Raw genomic sequence first — 8,839 nt, 5'->3', positions numbered from 1 at the left:
AATAGAAATAAATCACTAGATTGGATTTTTATTAAAACATTATGATGAGCAAACAATTCACTAACTAGAGTATTTATAGAAAAAGGGAAAAATGAATTTTATATAAAAATAGGAAAAAAATTGAAAAAGGAGAAAAAATCGAACGAACAATGATGAAAATGCAGATCTTATCTATCAAAAATAGGAAATCAAATGACAATATTAAAATGTAAAAAAGTAGATCTAATATATTAAAAATATAAAAGAAAATTTATGCATATCCTCATGAGAAAGCATTAAATAAAGGGTAAAAGATAAGAAATTTTGGCATGGTGAATGAGGGGCATGGCTAGAGTTAAAACTAGGCATGCTCGAGATGTGTTTCTACATTGCTAGGCCTAGCCTAGATGATATTTTTCAAGCTTTAGGCTAGGTCGAGCCCTAAAATTTTGCCCGAGTTAGGTTCGAGCCCGACTTGAGTTCAAACTCAAGCCTGACCTGAAGCCCTAATGGGCCTAACTTGAATCAAGCCCAAACTCTTCCCCTCAATATGTTACTGCTTGGTTTCAAGATCCCCAACTCATGACTCTCAATGATCGCCTCAATGATCTAGCTAGAGATTTGACTCTCATCCAATTACATTAACAAGAGCGTAGGAATCAAGCTGAGTACCATCGTGATCTTGCTGAAGATCCTAATCCCGAAAAGATCCAAGTCAGCGAGGCAAGCCATGGAGCTAATTGAGATAGGGATTGGGCAGAAGATCTGGGTCATGGCGAGGAAGGCACAATTGAGCATGCAAAGATTGTCGAACTTTATGGCATGGAAGAGGGGAAGGAGGTGGGTAAGTGGGGGCAGACAATGACACCTGGATGGGACAGACAGACAAATAATTGTGCTCCACTCTCTCTAATGGATGGACAGTCAAGAAGTTTTATGTAGAGCAGTGGCTCAAATTGATCCATGCTGCTCAAGTTAGTTTAGCTGGTCCTGCAGCCGATTGGCCATGAGTTGAGCTGCAGCAATTTGACTATGACTTGTAGCCTATTCTACATTTGGACCTATATCTCGCAATTAAGTTGCATGCCTCCAAACGGCCAGGCTAGACCGCAAGGCAACTAGTCTACAAGCTGGTTTGAGCTGTAGGAACTCAAATAGGGTTGGAGTGTATCTTTCGTACAAAAGAAGGATTCATCTTTCTTCACTTGAATCCATTGTTGGATTGCGCAATAGTCACTTTTAGATCTCTGTAGATAGATGAATGAAGGTGTTTGGAGTAGTGCTTGAAGATCTATGTGGGGCGCAATCCAATGGCCTATGTCATGAAAAAAGATCATTATTCTTTTCCACGAAAGATACAACCCAAACCTATCCATACACCCCTTAAACAAGAGTGCGCCCATTACATAATACACGAGGGTGAGCTCAATCCTAATGCTTTTACACTCTGAAAACCTTTTATTCCCCAATAGTCCTCACACTTTTGACTAATCTAGCTAACTCTATGGATGAATGCCATCAATTTTACTAGAAGAGGAACTTCCAAGAGGTGTAAAGGGTAAAAAAAAGGGGAACCAAAAAATATAGAGGGAAGTTTATAACTTTGTATAGTAGGAAAATTATACCTTATATTGTATCCACTATATGCACCAAGATGAGCACTTGAGGAATGAGATCCCTAGAAAGAAGCAGTTGTGATTGGCTGCATGCACGGTCACATGGTGCATACCACTTGTAGAGTATAATATCTAGTATAGTAGTTAGTAGATGGACAAAACGGCAGCTCCACACCCATTACAGCGTCCGCTATTTCATGGGATCGACTGGGCCCTGCGGGAGCGGGATAGCTTGCGGTGTGAGATCACCCGCCCAGGTCCCTTGTAGCCCACGCGAGTGGATTATTGCTTCATGCACGCTTGCTGTTGATTACCCTCAGTAAGCCTAAGCAAGAAGCACGACCATCCTTTACCTTCTCATACATCCATCCGGCCACTCAACCAATCAACAAGCTCAAAAGATCCAGTTTACTTCAAGGAAAAGGGTTGACGTGCAAGGAGTAGTATAAGATACAATCCTGGAAGATGGTAATAATAACAGGAACAGCTGTTGGGAGAGCAAATGAACTGGTCCTGGAGAACATCTCAGAAGCATACTCCAGGGAAAGCTTTTGATGGCAACCTTATGATGTTAGTAGTTGATGGTTGAAGGTGGGTGGCCGGTGATGTTACACGCTATATACAGGGTTAAAACTTCCCTTCCAGTTTTGAATTCACCTTCAGCTGATCATATCACGTATACAAAGTATGAGATTTATATAAACTAATGTATGTTAGGGGTGGGGGGGTTCGTTTGTGTGGGCGAGTACTACTGGTAGTGGTAGCAGGGAAAGGAAGGAGAGCATGTGGAGTTCTGACGAGACTGCTTGGCTGTGCAGACTTCATGTGGAGAGTACGACGCGTTCCATATTACACCTCCCTGCCTGCTTTTCTTGCTGGGCATTCCCAAAGCTGCCTCCGTCGAACTGGCCCAGCCAACCCCACCTCTCTCTCTCTCTCTCTCTCTCTCTCTCTCTCTCTCTCGCATGTTGTTACAAAAATATTATCCTAACATAAGATATATGAGGTTAGGAAGATTGAAAGAAAGAGAGCTCATAAAGTATGATGAGACATGCATGTTGAAGTAGGGGGATACTAGTTCTGCACCTTTTGCATCATTATTCTTTTACATTTCAATTCAGGAAAGTCTGATCACAGGCTAGTGCAAGGTCAGCTTTGCTGTCAATTTGCAAGCTCTCAAGATGTAGAGTGTCCTTGGCCCATGGTTGAGAAAACTATTCATGTTTGCCACCTAAAGATCTATAATTGTTGATTATATTAATCAGCAATGCATTATTGTTTGAAAGTGCTTTAAAATGATAAAGTATTGTTGTTGGATACTCAAGCTTCGAATCATGGGCGTTAGCTGCTGAATAGGTTTAATTTCAAGGAAATATGGTATGTTCCGGATGTAACCATCCCCAGTCTCCATAAAATTGTGTTTTAAATTTATCAACCAAAAAATCAGAATGCATAACGATTGGACCAATTACATACTTCAAGCAGGCAAGATATGCCAATCACAATTAACAACCAATGATAATTAGCTAGAAAAATTTTGAGAATCACTAGTTTACAAATTTTTTCCAATTATAAGCCAATTAAGTTTATTTCTTTTTAATGTCTTATCTACTACAAAGGAAAATACATCGTTGGCATCATATATCTATCAACTTACATAATAGGAGGGTTCTTCTTTTATATCCTCCCTCCAGCCGTCGGCTTTCAACTATTGTTTTAGAAATGCTACAATAACCCAGAAAAATCACTAATAAAAGTCGCTCAACTGTCCTGCACCATTAAAGTTGCATTATTACATGGGACAGTTCACAGTGCAAATTCAAGAGAAGTCCAAACTCACAAAAATAAGTCTAAAACGATTATCAATTTTCAAGAAAAACAAGGATCATTATAATGGTTTCAGCCATGGTTTCGGCCCTTGCTCGCAAGACTCTAAATATGTGCTGTACTGTTATAATATAATTGAGCCCTAAAAGAGCTGTTTTTGGGCATTCTAGATTTTTGTGTTGTTGCTCTACCATTTTTACAACCTCCTCCATTATTTCTTAAGAGTTCTTCGGATTTAGATATTAGAGGATCTTTCACCAAATACTCGTTGACATTATTTTTATTTTTATTTTTATTGTTTCAGGCCCAACATTAGAGCGAAGGCTCGAACACGATCTTAGCTTTCCTGCGCTATCTCGGCTATGCCTCGACTTTCTGCTGATCTTCACAACCTGAATGGTCGACCACCGAGCTCTCCAGCAACTCACCAGCTTGGCGCCTCGGTCATATCGATTCTTAGCTGCAACAAATATCATAACGGTTATAATAACCACTATTTACCTCAAAAATAATATTTAAAAATTTTATAATAAATAACCAATATTATAGTGGTTATTGTAATAGAGTTATAATGTTGCCTTTTCATTCACTTTTTATTATATACAAATAGTTTTTTTGAACATACAAACACTTTTGAAGATAATTTGATACAATAGTTTAAATTTTAAAATAGTATTTATTTGCAATAAAATATAGTAAAATTAGTTATTATTATTTATGTTGCCCAGTAGATACAACCCAAGAGGGGGGGTGAATTGGGTCTTTCAAAACTTTTATGCTACTTCTAAAACTTTTTGATTAACTATGCTAAGTTGTATAGATGCACAGTGAAAGTTAAACTTAGCAAGGGTTTGATGTATAGACTTCGACTTGATTAAATATGCTTGCAACTAAAGGATGTGCGGATAAGAATTAAGCAAGCAATTTATCTAAGTAAGTAAGTGTGTTAGTTAGACAATAACGAGAGGCATTACAAACACAAAGGACATATAGTGGTTCGGTGCACCCCAGCACCTACATCCACTCCCCAAGATCTCTTGGGAATTTCACTATAATCCTACCGATTACAGCCGGTTGTTTTACAAGCTCACAACCCAACTTGTTGTTTTACGAGCGCACAACGAACTCGGTCGGTTTTTCCAGGCTCACCGACTAGAACCACTCCGATTGTTTTTCCGGGATCACAATCGAACCCTACTCGTTGGTTTTACCCTCGGCTCACCAACAAACCTAACACAGTTGGTTTTCCCTTTGGCTCACCAACAAACCTTACACAGTTGGTTTTCCCTTTGGCTCACCAACAAACCTTAACCCCTTGATTCAATCCCTTGATTGAATCAAGTTACAAGATATTAAAACAAAGTATAAAACAAAACAAAGCTTCTTAAACAAGCAAATATGACAATATAAACAAATAGAGTAAAGAGAAGCCCTCAAACGAGTTTTGAAGATGAAGGAGCTCGGCTTCTTCTTTACTTGACCCTCTTCTGATTTGGCACGAAGTAGAGGATCACCGAGGCAGCACACGAATGGAGAGGAAGCTTTGGGATTCACTTGGATGCTCTTCTTCTCTCTATTTTACTTTGAATGGCCCTTTTGTGCTTATGGGAGATTTCTCTTGTAATCTCTTTGAGATCTCTTCTCTAAATGTTCTTTCCCACTTCCATAACTTCTTCCCTAGCTCTCCTCTTGTTTTTATAGCTTTTGATGGCGTGGAAACACGAATATAGCCGTTAGAGACAAAAATAGAGCCGTTGGACACAGTCTGCACTTCCTGACAATATTACCGTTGGGATCGGAGTCGACTCGCGCGATCAGGAGTCGACTCGTCTGTTGCAGGAGTCGACTCGTGCTTTACTGGAGACGACTCGGCCACTGTTCCAAATTTGAATTATTGTGCATCCTCGACTGGGAGTCGACTCGACTTAACCCGGAGTCGACTCGCCAACATCTGGAGCTGACTTGGCATTTTCGGAGTCGGCTCATCCCATGAATTCAGAGGACATTCTTTCTGATTTTCTTCCTCGAGTCGACTCGGATTCTCTTGGATCATTAATTCTTAATGACTTCAAAGTTCTTTAATGATAATAAGAGCATTGGGGCACAAATACCAAAATATGGATTCATGCAATTTTTGATATATCTTAGAGCTTTCTTAAATACTTTCTTTTATTCCTTTAGAAAACAAGCACAATTTGATACATAAAAATAGGAATTGGCACACAATTTAAGTTCTAAAGAGCAAGCCAATTTGGACTCATTAGTAAATTTCAAAATAGATTTTCTAAGAGATACTCAAGAAAATTTAATACATTGTTCTCCTCCTGTTTCATTAAATTAGAGGCTCTCAAGATTTGTAATTTGGTTCATGAGTGATGCATAAGATATACTAACCAAATAACACGCCTCAAGGTGTATCATAAAAATTTTCAGATTTAAGTTTCAGATGATACATATTGGAGAGTATTAGGATTACTTTTCATTTAGTATTCTTTCTCTCTCCTTTAGCTATAGATTTATGCAATTAAGTCCAATAAGACCTCTCCTTCTGAAATTTTCTTTCTCCCCCTCAATTGATCATTCCATTTAAGAGTTTAGAATCCTAAGATAATGTTCAACAAAATTGTCAATCTCAAAAATATATTTTCTATAAGTTTCAGCTTATTTTCATAAGACTCAAGGTTTGAGATAAGACAACCTTTATAGAACTCATCTCAAGGTAATTAAAGCATGTCTTGCAATATAAGGAGGTTCATCAAAATCAATCCATAAAATTCAAAGCATGCATCAAAATAAAGTGTCTTTGGGATAGGATACTGAATATCTAAAGCTCCCCCTCAAAAGATGCATTCTTCTTTAATCATTTTAAATTGTTGAATTTCAGATTTTAGTGATAAACGTGAATAACACTGAAATTCTGTAATATCAAGAATGTAGAGTGATCTAGAATTATTCAGAATTTATAGTAATCACTCTTTCTAATCCTTTAAGAACAAGTTATGCTTTCTCCTAATCTTAGAGAAAATGTATAAAAGTATTAATCAGAAAATGATTCAATTGAAGCTCAATTTCTTTCAAAAGCATTTACATTTTCTTTCTTTTAGAGTCATTTGAGTGAACTGAAATATTTCTAGTTTTAAGATCATTCACTCTATTGATATTCTGATGGAAATCTTTAAGAATGTAGGAGAGAAAAACATATAGATGATCATTGAGGTATATATATTTATAGAACTCAATTTCTTAATCATAGTTTTTCACCAATGTATTCATGAAACACAATAAATCTTTTTAATATCAAAATAAAATCATATATTTAAAAATTTTTGTTTGCAATCAAGATCATCGAAAGACACATCATTTGGACCAATATTAGTACACTTTGAAGATAAGAAATGATATGTTTCGGATGCGTATCGGAGCAATCAACCAAAGGCATCAGAATTAATTCTGTTTTTCTTACATTAAGATTTTATTTAGAAATCATATTGAGTTTAAGCTTGTATACAAAATCAGATTCTGAATTACATAGGATTTTCAATTGAGGCTTTCAAAATCATAATTTGAGATATGTATCTTCCACATTATAGCTCATCTTAAATCATTACGATTGAAAATACATATTTCAAACATATAAGAGCATATTCAGAATCTTTGTATTAAATGTTGAGTTTTGGTACGAATTTGAACATTATATACCAAATTTAGGCAAGTTGAAGGATAGAACAAAATCAATTTATTTTTCCTAAATAGAGATATCCTTCTCTTCTCCTTTATTCAACTTTCAGGTTTTAATGATGATTGTTAACAACCAATCTGAAAATTTCTTTTCAATAATGCCAAACAAAAATTTTATGTAATATTCCAAACATTCAATCAAGTTGTCCAAGCATGGAGCATTACAAAATATTGAGAACCCATAAATCAAGACATCATACCATATGCAAAATATATCATGTGTTGAGTCATGCATTAAAATACTAAGAACAAGCATGTCAAGAATCAAAATCTATTCTTTTCAAATAAACTCTCCCTATTTAAATATAATTTTGCACTGATTTCATCCTTAAAGTGTGTTTTCAAGTGATTAAAAATTTGACTTGATTCTTCTTATATACTTTCATTTACTTTGTCTTTCATTTTTAACTTTCCTATGTTCTATACTCTACTTGCTCCCTATCCGGTGGAGTTGGGAAGGGGCACGAGGTACTACCACTAGCCTCCCTCTTGTGCCGTCCCTAATATGCCCTACACCGAATAGTTGGGTCAAATAGTGCCGGGTACTACCACTAGCCTCCCCATTGGCACCATCCCTATGATGAGCAATATAGAAAGGTTAAACTATTTACTTTAAACTCTCCCTCTATTTAAGTGTAATTCATTACGGATTTTATCCCTTTCACAAGTCAAATATATTATGCTTGTTTTGCTTTTCCTTAAGATGAAGTATTTGCCTTTATTTAGATTTTACTTCTCTTGAATAATATCCATTTTCTTTTCTTTATCTCTCTCTCTTTTTGTTATTCTCAAGTAATTTACATGAAAGAGCAGAATAAAGAATTAATCTTATGTATCATATATATGTATATCATGCAAACAACATTTTCATTATGCTCATGGATTCATAACTTCTCACAAGTTATTTTACATCCAAAATTTTAAGCATATACTTGTGTATTTCATGGTTATGATATAGGCTAAGAAATCATTTAGTTTGGGCAAACCATGAAACAGTTTTTAAAAGTATAAGTCAGTCAATACACATATAGACATGATATCAAAAATTAATAATTAAAGAATTTAATCATGCCATCATAAGATTTAAGTTATTGACTTTGCTCAATTAATTTGTGAGAAAGGTATCTAAAATTACCTATTCATTATATATATTCTTCAAGCCAAACTAGATTTCTTACGTGTGAACTTTTGGCTGAAGAAGATCCTCTCTCTTGTTTGCATTTGAATGTTTGTTGTATCTTATGTGGAGGTGTCCTTCAAGTTGAAATCTCTCATTTTCTTGCTCAAGGATCCTGCATTATTAACAAAATTCTTTTCTTTCTTGAAAGAAAGTTATTAGTTTCTTCAAGATACAAAACATTCATATAGCATATTTCTTAACTAGGTAACTCAACCTAAGATATGATAATAATTGAATGTTGAGTCACTTTACTCAAAAGATTGCCTAAACATAAGCAAACATATGTCACTTGAACTAGAGAGATAGTTTCATTAACCAAGACTGTTCAAGGACAAGCATGTGAAGCAATAGGAAGATTCATCAAGGTCAAATTAATTTCTTATTTTCAACATCAATTTAGCTTAGATTCTATTTGCTTAAGATAATTATCAATAAGGCATGCTAGCTAAGTTTTGATCAAATTGCCTTAAACAATTGTTTCTATCAAAATTCAGATTAT

The sequence above is a fragment of the Phoenix dactylifera genome, unplaced genomic scaffold (assembly GCF_009389715.1).
Source record: "Phoenix dactylifera cultivar Barhee BC4 unplaced genomic scaffold, palm_55x_up_171113_PBpolish2nd_filt_p 001151F, whole genome shotgun sequence".
Lineage (NCBI taxonomy): Eukaryota > Viridiplantae > Streptophyta > Magnoliopsida > Arecales > Arecaceae > Phoenix > Phoenix dactylifera.
This window is presented reverse-complemented; position numbering follows the sequence as displayed.